At 37.8% G+C, this 17,442-nt stretch overlaps 1 protein-coding gene and 1 pseudogene across 2 annotated transcripts in view; one reads left to right on the top strand and one right to left on the bottom strand.

The window, feature by feature from the left end:
* LOC132018506 (cytochrome c oxidase subunit 6B1-like) overlaps window positions 1-376 on the bottom strand; it is a 1,305-nt pseudogene extending 929 nt beyond the window's left edge.
* LIN28B (lin-28 homolog B) overlaps window positions 1-17,442 on the top strand; it is a 128,410-nt gene that overhangs the window by 46,041 nt on the left and 64,927 nt on the right. The gene's annotated exons all lie outside the window — the stretch shown is intronic.

Below are 17,442 nucleotides of genomic sequence, written 5' to 3' on the forward strand. Positions count from 1 at the left end.
GAGAGAGAATCTTTTTTTTTTTTTTTTTAAGATTTTATTTATTTATTTGACAGACAGAGATCACAAGTAGGCAGAGAAGCAGGCAGAGAGAGAGAGAGGAAGCAGGCACCCTGCTGAGCAGAGAGCCCGATGCGGGCTCGATCCCAGGAACCTGGGACCATGACCTGAGCCGAAGGCAGAGGCTTTAACCCACTGAGCCACCCAGGCGCCCCCAATTCCCATAAATTTTAAAAGTAGTTTATAAGTGCTAGATGTGAAAACATAGAGATATAGTGACATGTTTGTATCTATTTTGTATTTTGCTTGTATTTTCAGGCTTTTTTTGTCTGTTTGTCTCATCCTGTTAGAAGCCTTGACTTACTATAACTTCACTCATTGCCACCACCATATGCAGGATCTTCTAAGTTGATCAGATGCTCATCCTTATTAAAATATATATATATTTTAAGGATTTTATTTATTTATTTGACAGGCAGAGATCACAAGTAGGCAGAGAGAGAGGAGGGAGCAGGCTCCCCGCCGAGCAGAGAGCCCGATGAGGGGCTCGATCCCAGGACCCCAGGATCATGACCTGAGCTGAAGGCAGAGGCTTTAACCACTGAGCCACCCAGGCACCCTCTTATTAAAACATTATAGGGGTACCTGGGTGGCTCAGTCGGTTAAGTGTCAACTGTTCATTTATTAGCCGTGGTCATGATTTCGGGGTTGTGAGATCGAGTCTTGTGTCAGGCTCTGCACTGGGCATGGAGCCTGCTTAGAACTCTTTCTTTTCCCCTTGTTCTGGTCCTACCATCTCTCCCTCCCTCTCTAAAAAAAGAAAAATAAATAAACACCTTAAAAAAAACAAACAAACAACCTTTTAGAAACCTGTTTGTGATAGCCCTGGCCCTGAGTTGCTGTTTATTTTTAAGCAAACTGAGCACCACATACATACAGATATGTACAGTGTCTACGTGCTGGGCCTCTGGAACAACATAGAAATCATTTGTCCTTGGAACATACACAAATCATGTGTTTTTATGCTTGAAGATGGCATTTTGTTTGGTATTATTTCCTGGCTTAGACTTCCCACTGTCAGCAAGATTTATGCCTGACTTATTTATGGTGGTAAGTGATTGTGTTGACCCATCCACATGTTCTCTTATCTGTGACCTTTGGGCCTCAACAGAGCTAGGTGAAAAAGCCAGGAGGCACCTGAGTGCATTAAGAGACCAATAATCCCTATGTAATGTGCTTTTTTCAAAAAATGAACAGATAGTTCATTTATAAAATACTATTTAGGTTTGGTGAGGGTTGGAAAGATTATAAGGGAAAAGGGTCGTTTCCCTTTTAATTAGGGAAAGGAAGAATTATTAACAGGCTAATGAAGGATGCTGAAGAAATGGATGGAGAATACAGGAGAAAATAAATATAGGGAAGTATGCTAATGAAAATATAGAAATTAAAGCAGTATTACTAAAAGGTGATGACCTAATCAGGGAAATATTATGATATCCCAATGAATAAAATGAGCCCTTCTCCACATTTTTCTTGATGCTAAAAAATCCATATCCCTGGCTGAAAGATAATTTTGAGACATGTATAGACAAATATTTAAGCATTAGAAAATCCATAGGTAATACATAAATCCATATGTAGTCATAAAGTAATGAAGCCCTTGCCTGAAACTACATGTGATTCTTTTGTCTTTGGTTGTATAATTTGTAGTAATGTAAAAATTGTTATTTGGTGTACCTGGGACCTTGCCTTACATGTATCCAGTGATTCATCCAGTGGAAAAATTAGAGCTGAGTTGTGGAACTTGTTTCATGCCTGGAAAGATCCCCTGGGGCTTCCTGACCCTTCTGTGATCATTGGAGCAGGCTGGGCACTTGAAGAGATTCTCTGATTTTTTTAGAGGAGGAGGGTTTGTTCATTCTTTGCCCAACCTTGTACCTGCTAGAAAGGTTTTCTCCCATAGCATATAATATCCTGTCTCTGAGACAAAGATTGGAGGAAGACGGTTATAAAAACATGGAATTATAAAAACACTTCAAAATTATAAAAACACTTCTCATAGTCATTACTCTGTGTTAATTATTTTACATTAATAGAACTGAACAGTATAGAGATATAATCTTTCCAAACCTTCTTTGCAAAGTACCTCTCAGATCTTTATGATGTAACTCTAACACTGTGTTTCCAAGATGTATTCACTAGCTTATGTGGCTCTTGAAATTTAAATTAAGAACAATTAAATAAAATATTTGGGTCTTCAGTTGCACTAACAGTATCTTGAGTGCTCATTAGTTACCTACACATGGCTACTTATTAGCTACCACCGTGGACAGCGCAAATGTAGAACATGTCTATCCGTTACATAAAATTCAATTGGTCTGTACTCCTTTAGAGGAGATATAGATATGTATGTATACATGTCTTTTGAGGAGGTCAGCGATGTTGCCTCAACCATGTCTTTTAAAGTGTAAGTTTATTGAAGAGAAATAACCATAGTTTTTTTAAAGTTGGTCCAAGGTAGTTCTCACAACTTTGACAATATATTATAATGACAGTAGATTAGCAGGTTAGCTAACTTTACTATGAGGAAGGCTTCATTCAAGTTAATCAGTCATAGAGATTTACTTTGTTAACCTATACAATATTTTAAAGTTGGGTCTCTGAGAAATATCATTATGTAGGTAGTAAAAAAGAATGCTTACTTCCAACATAGAAAATGTGATCTTGTCCCAGCTTTGCCACTAACTAAATGTAAGACTTTGGGCATTTTTCCTTCATGACTTAAGTATTTTGTAGCTAGAAATATACCTCATAACCAGAAATTTTATAACTGGAAAGTTATTATCAGAAATACTTTCTTTTAAGATTTATTTATTTATTTTAGGGAGCGAGAATCCCAAGCAGATTCCCACTGTGTGTGGAACCTGAAGCAGGGATTAGTCTCACAACTCTGAGATCACAACGTTGAGCCAAAAACCATGAGTCCAACACTTAACCAACTGAGCCAGCCACCCAGATGCCCCTGGAAATACTTTCTGACCTGCTTCACTCGTCTTGCCCATTCCCCACCTCTGCCTCTGGCAACTACTAGTCTCTTCTCCTTATCTGCGAGCTTGGAATTATGTTTGTTTGCTTTTTAAGATTCCACTTGTGCAATCACCGCATTTATCTTTTATTATCTGACTTATTTTACTTAGCATACTGCCCTCAGAGTCCATCCATGTTGTTGCAAATGGCAAGATTTTATTCTTTTCTTATGGCTCAAAAATACTCCATTCCATACACGCAGACATAATATATGTAAGCACATAATATGTGTCCCATTTTCTTAATACATTCAGTTGGTGGGCACTTAGGTTTTTTCCTCATCTTTGCTATTATAAATAATGTTGCAGTAAACATGAGGGCGCATATATCTTTTTGAATTAGTGTTTTAATTTTCTGATAAATACCCAGAAGTAGAATTTCTGGATCATATGTTAGGTGTATTTAAATATTTTTGAGGAACATCCATGCTATTGTTCATAGTGGTTGTACCTATTTACATTCCCTCAACAATGTGCAGGGGTTCCCTTTTTTCCACATTATTGCCAACACTTGCTATCTCTTTTCTTTTTGAAACAGCCATTCTAACAGGTATGAGGTGATATTTCATTGTTGTATTGATTTACATTTCCCTGATGATGAGTGATATTAAACATCTTTTTATGTATCTGTTGGCCATCTGTATGTCTTCTTGGAAAAATGTCTATTCAGATCCTCTGTTCATTGTTCTTTTCCTTTTTAAAAAAAGATTTTACTTATTTATTTGAGAGAGAGAGAGAGAGAGATAGCAAGAGAGAGCAGGGGCAGGGAGGAATGGAACTCTGTCCCAGGACCCTGAGATCGTGACCTGATCTAAAAGCAGATGCTTCACTTGATCTTAGCCAAAAGGCCGAGAAGCGATTAAAGGCAGATGCTTAACAGACTGAGCCACCCAAGCACCCCCTCTGTCCATTTTTCAATCGGATTGATTTTTTGCAGCTGAGTTGTATGAATTCTTTGTATATGTTAGATATTAGCCCATTATCAGATATGTGACTTGCAAATATTTTCTCCCATTCAGTAAGTTGCCTTTTCATTTTGTTGATTTTTTTGGTTTTGTTTTGTGCCTGTGTGTGTTTTGCTGTGCAGAAGTTTTTTAATTTAATATAGTCTCATTTGTTTATTTTTACTTTTGCTGCCTTAAGACTTTGGGCATTTAATTTCCCAAAGTAATTTGAGACTTAATTTCTTCATCTCTAAATTGTACTTTTAAATAAAATATTTTAAAAGTCTTTTGTTGTAACAGTTAATTGCTATTACTTTTTTTTTCTGATACAACTTTTATAAAAGACCTATAAATGTTTAGATTTTATTTATTTATTTGATAGAGACACAGCAAGAGAGGGAACACACAGGTAGGGGGAGGGGGAGAGGAAGAAGCAGGCTTCCTGCAGACCAGGGAGCCCAATGTGGGGCTCTATCCCAGGACCCTGGGATCATGACCTGAGCCAAAAGGCAGCCACTTCAGGACTGAGCTACCCATGTGCCCCGACCTATGGTTTTGAATGGAAGAGCTAATACAAAAAGAAAGAAGAGGTGTGTTGATGCTGCTAAGAGAAGGCTGTCCTTCTACACAATTATTTTAAGACAGCATTTAGCTGTGTAAATCACTAAACCGATACCAAGAAGTATAATGATTCTGTTGGTCTTAAGTTGTAGCAGCTTATCAAGATACTGCTTTCATCATGTTCATTGCTTCTGTATAAAGACCTTGATTAGCTTTGGAGTTATGTAGATCTGAATTTAGGTATTATTTCCTCTGATCACTAGCTCTTTGGCATTAGTGAGTTTACATAACCTGTCTGCCTCAGTTTCCTGTTGGATGGATGAAATGGTATGTTACCCTTATCTTTTAGAGCTTACAGCCAATTCAGAGGGATAGACACATTATTACAGTAACGGGTGAGAAAGTTTTGTTATAGATGTGTACCACATATTATAAAAACAGAAAAGAAGGTTATTTAACTGACCCCTGGCCATGGTAGAGAAGGAAGAGAAGAGCATAGTGGAAGGGTGTATTCCAAGGCAGATGAGTAGTGTGCGCAGAGACCCTGGTATGAGAGGTGTACAGCTAAAGCATAGAGAAGGAGTCGAAGGGTATGGTAAAAATGAAGCCTGGGAATATAGGCAAAGGCTAAAAAAGAAAGCATTCAGAGTTCAGACTTCATGCTGAGCACTGTGGGATCACACTGAAACCTTTAAAGCCTGTATTGATGAGCAGGGTAATGTGAACACACGGGGAGAGAAGGAGCAAATCTTGGCTTCAGGACGTTCACTCTAGCAACAATGTAGAGAATGGATTAAAAGCAAAGAAACCATAGAAAGCTTTTTTTTTTTTTTCTCCCCAATTTAAGCGAGAAGTAATGAATTTTATTAGGAAAATGAAGGAGGGGAACAGAGTCTACACATATTAAGTAAAATTAGTATTAATTGGTGGTTGGTGTGGGGTTGAGGAAGGTGGAGATTTCTGTCTCAGGTGACAGAATTCTGACTCCTTACGTGGTAAGGAGTACATTAAGAATTGACTAGTGAGGTAATGCAGTGTATTTAGGAGGCTATACTTTGAAGCCTGGTTTAAAAATCCTGGCTTTCCCCTTCACTAGCTTTGTGGCCATGGGTATGTTACTTAGTCTCTTGAGCCTTAATTTCATTTATTAGCTTCATTAAAAAAATTTGCTATTGAGTATGGTTGACAGGCGTGTTTGATTTCAAGCATACAACATAGCGATTCAACAATTCTACACATTACTCCGTGCTCATTATATTAAATACAGTCAGCATACGACAGTGTTACAATATTATTGTCTTACCCATGCTGTGCTTTTCATCTCTGTGACTTATTTATTTTACAACTGAAAGTTGGTACCTTTAATCCCCTTCACCTATTTCATTAGCTTCATTTATACATGAGTTAATATGTGTGAAATGCTTAGAATAATTTCTGGCATGTAAGCTTTGTATGTGTTTACCAATAGTAGTAGAGGATATGGGCTAGTTCACTTTTAGACATGAGGGAAAGTCATATGGAAATATGTAATATGCAGTTAGATAATATGAGACTAGAGTCTAGTAGAGAAGTCTGGGCCGGAAATACCATAATGGAAGTTATATAAGTAGTAGTTAAAAAGGGAATATGGAAAATACCCCAAGGAGGGGAACCTGGGTGGCTCCGTTGGTTAAGCGTCTCCATTTGGCTCAGGTCATGATCCCAGGGCCCTGGGATCAAGCCCCGCATAGGGCTCCCTGCTCAGTGGGGGGTCTGCTTGTACTCTCTCTCTCTTACAGAAATAAAATCTTAAAAAAGAAATACCCAGGGAAAGCAAATATAGTGAGAGGGCCAAAAATGGAACATTATGGAACAATGATAATTTAAAAGTCAAGGAAGATGAGCTTATAAATGTGACTGAGGGGGAGAGAGTAGAGGTATAAGAAATAAAATTAGGTGGGCATCTGGGTGGGTCAGTTGGTTAAGCACCTGCCTTCAGCTCAGGTCATGATTCTGGAGTCCCGGAATCAAATCCCTCTCTCAAATAAATAAATGAAATCTTAAAAAAAGAAAGAAAGAAAGAAATTTAGGCCTTTGAGTCCCACATGCCAAGAGCAGTGAAAGAGTGATTAATGCCAGGTGCTATAAAGCTGACAAATACGGTAGGACTGAAGAGTCTTCTGGATCTTAATGGAGGAAGTCAATGTTTGACCTTAGTGAAAGCATTTCTTTATAGTTTGGTGTAGAAGTCACTTTACCAAGGACTGAGGAATAAATGGATCAGGAGGCAATAGAAACAGTGAATTTAGATCTCTTTCTCTGATTTTGTTTTTTAAGTTTAGTTTTATAAAAGTAAGAGTTAAAAAAAATCAAATAGTGGGGCACCTGGGTGGCTCAGTGGGTTAAAGCCTCTGCCTTTAGCTCAGGTCATGATCCCAGTGTCCTGGGATCAAGCGCATTGGGCTTTCTGCTCAGCGGGGAGCCTGCTTCCTCCTCTCTCTCTCTGCCTGCTTCTCTGCCTACTTGTGATCTCTGTCTGTCAAGTAAATAAATAAAATCTTAAAAAAAAAAATCAAATAGTTAAAAAAAAAAAAAACCTGAGGTAAGGGGTGCCTGGGTGGCTCAGTGGGTTAAGCCTCTGCCTTCGGCTCAGGTCATGATCTCAGGGTTCTGGGATCAAGCCCCACATCAGGCTCTCTGCTCAGTGGGGAGCCTGCGTCCTCCTCTTTCTGCCTGCCTCTCTGCCTACTTGTGACCTCTCGGTCAAATAAATAAAATCTTAAAAAAAAAAAAAGCTTTAATGAAAGAGCAGTACAGAACTATACTACTGTACTATAAATCTAAAGCACAAGTTTTTTTTTTTAATTTAATATTTTATTTATTTATTTGACAGAAAGAGAGAGATCAGAAATAGACAGAGAGGCAGGCAGAGAGAGAGGGAGGAAGCAGGCTCCCTGCTGAGCAGAGCCCCCCCCCTCCAATGCGGGGCTCAATCCCAGGACCCTGAGATCAAGGCCCTGAGATCAGACCTGAGCTGAAGGCAGAGGCTTTAACCCACTGAACCACCTGGGCACCCCAAAAGCACAAGTTTTAATACACTCACTGAAAGATACCAGTAGAAGCTTCTGAAATCTGCACACATGCATGAAATTTTTAAACCTCGTCGTGCCAAGAGACATTATGGTTTCCCTAACTTAATTAAGAGCATAATATGACTTTGATGTTATAGATTTTAATGCACTTAAAAATATACTTAAAAGTAAAAATTCAAGTAAATTTTAGAGTCAGTGAAGCATTTCCAGAGTTTAAATTTGTAAAAAAAAAAAAAAATTTAGTTTAGGGGCACCTAGGTGTCTCAGTCAGTTAAGCTTTCAACTCTTTTTTTTTTTTTTGGGTCAGGTCTTGTCTTAAGATGAGTTGTGAGTTCAAGCCTTGTATTGGGCTCCATGCTGGGTGTGGAGCCTACTTAAAAAAAAAAAAGAAAAAAAATTTAGTTTAAAAAAATCACTCTTTCATAGGGCTTCAGATGGGGGGCAAGTAGTATTAGCTGTAGATAGCTGATGTGGTGTTTTGTATTTGTTTTTGTTTCCATTGGATAAAACAAAAAAGATAAGTTCAGAATCTTTAGTATTATATGTGCAGTTTGAGAGGTTTCTAATTTTTTGCCAGCTCTAAAGGAAAAGTAAACACACTTCTCATTGATTCATCTTCCCTGTACTTATCCCCATTGTAATAAAGAGTGAATATCATAGTGTTTTCAAAGCCAAATCAGCCCCAAGCTGAAGGTAGAAATTATCTGGGAGGAAAGGATCAAGTATAACTCCTCAGAAAATATGCATAAAAGGAAAGCATGATCTCTGTATCATTTTTTGCTTTAGTTTCATGATCTGTGTTCCCACGTGTTTTTCCCTAAATCACCTTCCTGCTGCCTTTCTGATTTGGGCATTAGTCCAGCAGTCTAGAGTGTACATCCTGACATTAATTCTTCAGATTCTCTCTGTAGATGACTATAAAAATATTATTCATTTTCCTTAGTCTCATTTCTTTTTTTTTTTTTTAAAGATTTTATTTATTTATTTGACAGAGAGAGATCACAAGTAGGCAGAGAGGCAGGCAGAGAGAGAGGAGGAAGCAGGCGCTCCCCGATCCCGGGACCCCGAGATCATGACCCGAGCCGAAGGCAGCGGCTTAACCCACTGAGCCACCCAGGCGCCCCTTTAGTCTCATTTCTTACTTCTTACTCATCTCTCTCTATTTCTCACCATCCTGCCATTCACCTTCTCTCCTTTTCCAATTACATAAGTAATATAGAATTTCAGATTGTAAGTCACTAGAATATTTGATTTTCTGAAATTTGTTGGTAATGTCCAATATAGTACCATGTACACATTGGTCTTACTAGATACTTTATAAATGTAATAATGAAAACCTCCATTTCAATTTAATACTTTTTTTAAAAAATCAAGTATGCCAAGATGTTTCTCACCCATGAAGTATCTGTTAAAGATGTACTTTTACGTATTTTTGAATAAAAAATTTGAAACAAAGAAGTTGATAGAATTTCAACAGTGAACACCATTACATCCAACATCTAGATTGTATAATTAACGTTTTCCTATACTTGTTTTTGTCACATAACTCTACACCTGTTATGTCCCTGTGGATCCATTAACCTAACTTTTTGATGCATTTCTAAAGAAGTTGCAGACATCAATTTACCCTAAATCTTTCATCATGCATATCATTAACTAGAGTTCAATATCTTTTCTGAGATAAAATTGATATATGATGAAATGCACAAAGTTTAAGTACCTTAAGTACCTTTCAATAACTTTGACAGATGTCTATACTTTTGTAACCCGAACCACTGTCAGGGTGAACATTATCACTCCAGGAAGATTCTGCATGTCCCTCCTCAGTTATCCCACACCCATCCACAGGCAACAATTATTCTAAATGTTTTTCCTACATAGGTCATATCTGTGTGTTCTAGAAATCCAAACAAATGGAATACACAGTCTGTACTCTTTTTGTATAAAGTTGCATTCACTCAGTATTGTTGGGAGACAATTTTCTCTAGCTCTCTCAGATTGCTGCATGACTTGTGAGTGGGGCAACGGCTCTTCTTTGTTCTGGGCTACCTTTTCAAGGATGTTTATACAGCAAACTACCTTGGAACACAGAGATAGTGTTTCCTTCCAGAGTAAAGGGCAAGCGTGCTTACTGCCCATTATGAAAAATTCAGCTTCCCTAAGCTCAGTGTTCCTCTCTTGTAATGCAACACACCATGTGTAGGTTTCATTTGGCCTTCTTCCTATCACCCTGTGGGAATAAGGACTTGTAGAACCAGCTCAAAAATGCTGATTACTTGTTACTATTATTGCTCTGAATAATAAACTGTCCTTTGTCTCTGACTCCATAGTACTGTGCTTTGTAAACACCTGTGAAATTCTAGCAGGCTAAGTTTTCACCTTTCATTTGAGGTAAAAGTCAAAGACCCTTTACAGTTTTTAAGAAGTATTGTGATGTGTATGCTAGTAGTTCATTCCTTTTTTTATTCAGTAGTATTCCATTGTATGTGCATAGCACAATTTATTTATCTGCTTTATTACTGAAGGCTAACCTGTTTTTAGTTTTTAACTACAATGGATAAACCTGTTATAAATGTTTCTCCACAAATCTTTGAGTAGACATGTGTTTTCATTTCTTTTGAATAAATAAATAGGAGTGTGAAATACTGGGTTATAAGACAGGTATATATTTAATTCTGTTAGAAATTTTAGAAGTTGAACTTAATCCCAAAGTAGATCTACCATTTTATATTCCTCCCAGCAATGTATGGGAGTTCTAGTTGCTCTGTAAAATACTGACTCCAATTCAGATTTGTGAAATTTTTCCCCATATCATCGAGCAAATTCTCTGATACCAGCTGAGGGTTATACAATCTACAGTTCAGCTCAATTATGTCACTGTCAGCCAGCAGTTATTATCAAATCGTGCAGGTTAAGGGATCTTGGTACCAGACTGCTCCCAGAACCCCACTTTAGATAGTAGTCCCAAGTCCACTTTATCACCTGTGCTTCTGATCTAATGGCTATAGATTAGAGTTTCCAGTGATCTCCTCCTTGGGTTTGATTAATTTGCTAGAGGTGTTCATAAACACAAAGAAACATTTTATTTACTAAATCACTAGTTTATTATAAAAGGACATAACCCAGGAATAAGCAGATGAAAGGGATGCAAAGAGCAAAGTATGTGGGAAGGGCACAGAGCATCCACTCCCTTTCTAGACACAAGACTTTACCACCACCTCCATGGGTTCACCAACCTGGAAGCTCTCCAAATCAGATCTTTTAAGTTTTTATGGAGGTTTCATTATAAAACCTACTACACTGACCTACAATACCTACATTGAGCATTGGTAGTTAAACTCAATCTCTAGCCCCCTCTCCACTCCCTGGAGCTTGGGGTGTGGTGTGGGTTGGGGCCCATTCTTAACATCCCCTACTACAGTGGTATATTTTTTACAATTGATGAACCTACATTGATTCATCACAACTACCCCAAAGTCCTTAGTTTATATTATGGTTCATTCTTGATGTCCTGTGGGTTTGGTCAAATGTATAACAACATCTATCCATTGTTATGGTTTCATACAGACCATTTTCCTTGCCTAAAAATCCTCCATGCTCTACCTATTTATCCCTCCTCATCTTCCACTCTTCCCAATCCCTAGAAACCACTAATTTCTTCACTGTTGCCATTTTACCTTTTACACAAAGTCACGTAATTGGAATCATACAATATGTAGCCTTTTCAGATTGGCTTCTTTCAAAGTGACTTCTTTCACTTAGTAATATGCACCTTGATAACTCATTTGTTTTTCAGCGATTAATAATTCCATTTTCTGGATATGTCACAGCTTATATATTCAGGTACTGAAGGACATCTTGGTTGTTTCTGAGTTCTGGCAGTTACGAATAAAGCTGCTATTAATATCCATATCCAGATTTTTGTGTGGACATAAGTTTTTGGCTCCTTTGAGTAAATACCAAAGAACACAGTTGCTGGATCCCGTGATGAGAGTATATTTGGTTTTGTTAAGATATTTGAAACTGTCTTCCAGAGTGAGTGTGCTATTCTGCATTCCCATTAGCAATGATTGAGAGGCCCTGGTGTTACCAGTAACTGTACCATATCTCACTGGTATTTGGTGTTGTCAGTATTTCAGATTTTGGCCATTCTACCAGGTGTTTTAATTTGTATTTCCCTGATACCACGTGATGCTGAACATCTTTTCTAATGCATCTTTGCCATCCACATATCTTGTTTGGTGAGGTGTACATTAGGTCTTTGGCCCATTTTTAAATTAGTTTGTTGGTCTTTTTTTATTATTGAGTTTTAAGAGTTCTTTGTGCATTTTGAAAAATAATTCTTTATCAGTTGCATGTTTTACAGAGCAAAAGTTTTTAATTTTAATCAAGTCTAGCTTATCAATTATTTCTTTTCTGTTTCATGCTTTGCAGTTGTATCTGAAAGGTCATCACCATACCCACGATCATTAGGTTTTCTCCGGTGGTATTTTCTAGGAGTTTTATAGTTTGTGTTTTAAATTTAACTCAAGGATTCATGGCAAGTTAATTTTCGTGAAAGAACTGTTTGGAATCTTTTTTTTTTTTTTTTTTTTTTTGCATGCAGATGTCAGTTAATCTAGCACCATTTTTTGAGATGTGTATTTTAAAGTAAGATCTAACTGAAGTGTATAATCTTTCAATTTCATGAAACATGAATATCATTGAAGCTTAGATTTGATAGGGATTAAAAAAATTTTTTTTTAGCCATCATGTATTAAGTATCTCTTATTTTCAAAGAGAGGCAGTAAAATAAGATTCTCCCACAATGAGAATTAATTTCATACAATTTAATTTATCAGCTAAGAAATTTTAAGCAATATTAAAACAGGATATAAAAGATGAACATGAATTGAGGAGACCTATAGCTTCAATGTTCTAAATATTCATATTGTGATTATGGTATTGAGGAAATAATGAAACGTTCTGGAGAATGCTACACTAAACATCATGCTTTTTTTTTTTTTTAAGATTTTATTTATTTATTTGACACAGAGAGAGAGATCACAAGTAGGCAGAGAGAAAGAGAGGAGGGGAAGCAGGCTCCCTGCTGAGCAGAGAGCCTGATGCGGGGCTGGATCCCAGGACCCTGGGATCATGACCTGAGCCAAAGGCAGAGGCTTAACCCACTGAGCCACCCAGGCACCCCTGCCAAGCACTGTTGTAGGCATTTTACACTAGTTATTTGGAATCTAACCATAACTGTAGTAGATATTTTTTCTTTCTGGAAGATATTATTATCATGGGTTGACAGATAAAGAAACGAGAGCACAAGTTTGTTTTTAGTTTTTTTTTAATATGTGTATGGTCATGCAGCTTGGGGTTGTGAGTAATAGAATTAGGATTCAAACCCAGTATTCAAATCCTTTAAACTGTGTATGCTTTAAACCTGTATGCTTTCCATGATGCCTTCTTAAATGCCATCCTAGTAGTGTTGCTAGTTTTAGTGCTGCCCTTCTCAGTTTTGAAGGACAGGCCAAATGGAGGGACTTTCCAAAGGCTTCCTTTCATATTCAAGGAAAGTAGAAAAATCCCATTTTTTATGTGAAATTTAGTGATTTGATTGGAGTTCAGCTGGATTTGATCTATTTAGGTAAAGGTCAGTAAACTTCAACTTCTAGAGTACAGCATGCATCTTTCTTTCTTTCTTTTTTTTTTTTTTTTAAAGATTTTATTTATTTATTTGCCAGAGAACGAGAAAGCACACAAGCAACAGAGTGGCAGACAGAGGTGGAGAGAAAAACAGGCTTCCTGCCGAGAGCTGGATGCAGGACTCGATCCCAGGACCCTGGGTCATGACCTGAGCTGAAGGCAATGGTTTAACCGACTGAGCCACCTAGGCATCCCCTTTTTTTTTTTTTTTTTTTAATTCTCTTGGGTATACTTGACACTGCTACCATATTTCTTTTAGTTTTTTTTTCCCTTTTTATTATGTTATGTTAGTTGTCATGCAGTACATCATTAGTTTTTGTTTTCTTAAGGAATTTGAGTTAAGGGGCACCCGGGTGGCTCAGTTGGTTAAGAGGCTGCCTTCTGCTCAGATCATGATTCCGGTGTCCTGGGATCGAGCCCCGCGTCAGGCTCTCAGCAGAGAGCCTGCTTCTCTCTCTGCCCCTCTCCCTGCCACTCTGCTTACTTGTGCTCTCTCTCTAGCTGTCAAATAAACAAATAAAATATTTAAAAAAAGAAAAGGAATTTGAGTTAAGTAAGACCTAAAGTCTTGCTACTCTTCAATAAATTAAGAAATAATAATAATACATAAAAGGATAGTTCAACATTAGCTAAAATATATTCTACTTATGTCTACAAAGACAGTGAAGACACAGATTCTTTTCCAAAAGAGTTATAATAAAGGCTAGAGATCTGTGTCTATAACAAAAACAAGAGGTGGAGACTTACTCAGTTGTAGGCAATTTGTCCATGGTTGTACCACACTTATGTTATGGAGCCAAGGCTAGATCCCTGCTTACTCTAGTGATCTTTCTGTTGTGTTCTTGTGGGTGCAGGCTTAATTATCCTGGAGTATCTTGGCATGTAGATCAAAAGCATATAATCTTTGGAAGTCCCTGAATTACTTATGCATGTTGTATAATACCTCTACAACTGTATATTGTGTAATAATTAATTCCCCTTCATTAACGGTATATTTTTCCACTACTACATTAGAGAAAAACAGTCTTTGCCTCATAAAAATATTGAAAAGAAACAATATATTTGAATTTTCATGAAGTTTTTCAGCTCTTTAATCTACTATTAACTGTTATACAGGAATCTGTGAGGTTTTGTATTTTTTTTTAAACATACCTCTTATCACCCAGCTTTATTGGACTAGAATTCTTCTACGATTTAATTTTTTTAAAGATTTTATTTATTTATTAGACAGAGAGAGATCACAAGTAGACAGAGAGGCAGGCAGAGAGAGAGGGAAGCAAGCTCCCTGCTGAGCAGAGAACCCAATTCAGGACTCGATCCCAGGATCCTGAGATCATGACCTGAGCCGAAGGCAGCGGCTTAACCCACTGAGCCACCCAGGCACCCCTACGATTTAATTTTTTTTAAAGATTCATTTATTTTATTTTAGAGAGAGAGAGAATGTAAGCATAGGGGGAAGGGCAGAAAGAAAGAGAGAGAGAGAGGGAGAGACCCTCAAGCAGACTCCCTGCTGAGTGGGAGCCAGACTTGGGGCTTGATCCCACAACCCTGAGATGATGACCTGAGCTGAAACCAAGAGTCAGACACTTAACCAACTGAGCCATCCAAGCACCCCTACAATTTAATTTTTAATTATATTCTCATTATGCTGTCTTAAAAATGGAGTGAATCATTTAAAGTTATTGTTATAGTTAGAGAGTCAACTATCAAGATACTGATGTGTTCAAGGAATGATAGTAAAAAAGAAAGGAAAAAGCCAGATTGTGATTTTTAGAGTTGTCTCCTAGGTGACTGAGTTAGATGATCCTTTCTTGGTGAAGCTCTTGGACCATCTTGTAAACAAGTATTACTATTAGAACACCACTATCCATTTTAACAGTGAATTGTTACATGGGACAAGTAATAATTTAGAAGAGATGATAGTATGACTCCTTAAGTGTTTTGCAAAATCAATTCCTTCTTTCATCTTTCAGATTAGTTGTAACAATCTCTTGCTAAGGTTATGATTGTACCTTGTAGCAGGCACCCCCGCGTAGGTTGCTCATATCCCCCACACATCCACAGTATTGCCAAAGAAGTTAAATTTTTTAAAACACACATTCAATCTAAAACCCAGGAAAAAAAAAATCAAGTAGATTTTTATTTTAGATAGAATACAATGCTCGGGCTGGCAATTAAAATTTTCCATTATCTGGCTTTAACTAGCATTTTCAACCTCATTTTTGGTCACACCCTTAATAGTACCCTTAAACTAAGTTTCTGGTTATCACAGACATGTATTAATGATACTGCAGGACAAGCATGTGGTTAAACTGTTATGTCAGTTTGGATAATTATCTTCAGTCCCCATTAACATTTCTCTCTCCATGCACTAAAAAATGTACACTAAAAAATGTACATCTTACATAAAAGTTTTATGCCTCCACCCAGTATAGGGCCACTCCTTGGCATTTCCCTTAGCTCTGGGCAATTCTCTTATATTTCATTTTTCTTCTTTCATTGTCTTTGTTTTCTGTTTGTTTTTAGATTTTATTTATTTATTTGACACGGAGAGAGAGAGCACAAGCAGGGGAGCAGCAGGCAGAGGGAGAGGGAGAAGCAGACTCCCCATTGAGCAGGGAGCCCAATGGGTTCCCAGTGGGTTCTGTCCCAGGACCCTCAGATTGTGACCTGAGCTGAAGGCAACTGCTTAACTGAGTGAGCCACCCAGGCACCCCTTCATCTTCTTTGTTATCTCTCCCATTTAGATTAGTCCTCTTTACTTCTGAAATATTTTCTCATATATTTCATTTTTGGGGGTCCTTTTTTCTATGTCCCGGGTGACTTTCTAATCTTTTACTTCCATCCCACTTGATTTCAACAATCATTTTTGACTTTATTAATTCTTTTTTAATTCTCTGGTTATGGTTGTTTTGTTTTATGATGTTAAATTGTTTCAGATATCTCTGGAGATACTGATTAGATGGTGCATGAAATTTCCTTTCCTCATTTATCTTGATCTTTTTTTTTTACTATGCTGCATGTTTTGTGATTCTTTTTTTTTTTTTAATTTTATTTATTTATTTGACAGACAGAGATCACAAGTAGACAGAGAGGCAGGCAGAGAGAGAGAAAGGGAAGCAGGCTCCCTGCTGAGCAGAGAGCCTGATGCGGGGCTGGATCCCAGGACCCTGGGATCATGACCTGAGCCGAAGGCAGCGGCTTAACCCACTGAGCCACCCAGGCGCCCATGTTTTGTGATTCTTAGTTGGCCCTGCAGATATATGCATGAGGGATAAGAATGAGAGATAAGAATGATTGAAGGTTGAGTGGGTAGGGAGACAGTCCTTCTCTAACCCATTCTAAATTGCCAGAATAAATAAGGATTTGTGTGTAGGATCCATTATTTCACCAGTTGTCGAGATATTACCTTCAGTGTCTTAAGAGAACAGCCTTACAATTGTTTTGGGATAATGTTTGGCTGTTTGCACATGTAAGGTAGGAATAGGGATAGAGGATAAAAGCATCTAGTCCATTACAAACCTTCCATTAATCCCCTGGGTTCCAAGCCCACTTCTCACTCTTGCTTTTCATTGTACATGTTGAGTCTCCACATAGCCTCTCTGGGGTATCTTAGGAATATTGGTTTCTCCTTCTGCTGTAGCCTGCTTTATTGGTTTTCTAGGGTGTGGCTCCTTCAATTTAATTAATCAATGAGCTCTCTTTTTTAAAGTAATGTCTATACCCAATGTGGGGTTCAAATTCACATCCCAAGATTAAGAGTCACATGGTCTTCTGACCGAGCCAGCCTGGTACCCCAGTCGGCTTTCTAACTTCCAGAAATTTCTTGCATTAGCTTTCTGTTGATGGCACCCCTCTTTTTTTAGGGGGGCAGAGGGAGAGGCTTTTTTTTTTTTTTTTTTTTTTTTTTTTTTTTTTTCATTTTAAGGTGGGAGCAGAGGGAGAGAGAAAGAGAGAATCCTAAGCAGACTGCATGGTCAGGTAGAGCCTGACACAGGGCTTGATCTCACAACTTGAGTTCGTGACCTGAGCCAAAATCAAGAGTCAGGCACTTAACCAACGAAGCCACCCAGACACCATGATGGGTGTCTC

This window comes from Mustela nigripes, chromosome 5 (assembly GCF_022355385.1).
Source record: "Mustela nigripes isolate SB6536 chromosome 5, MUSNIG.SB6536, whole genome shotgun sequence".
NCBI lineage: Eukaryota > Metazoa > Chordata > Mammalia > Carnivora > Mustelidae > Mustela > Mustela nigripes.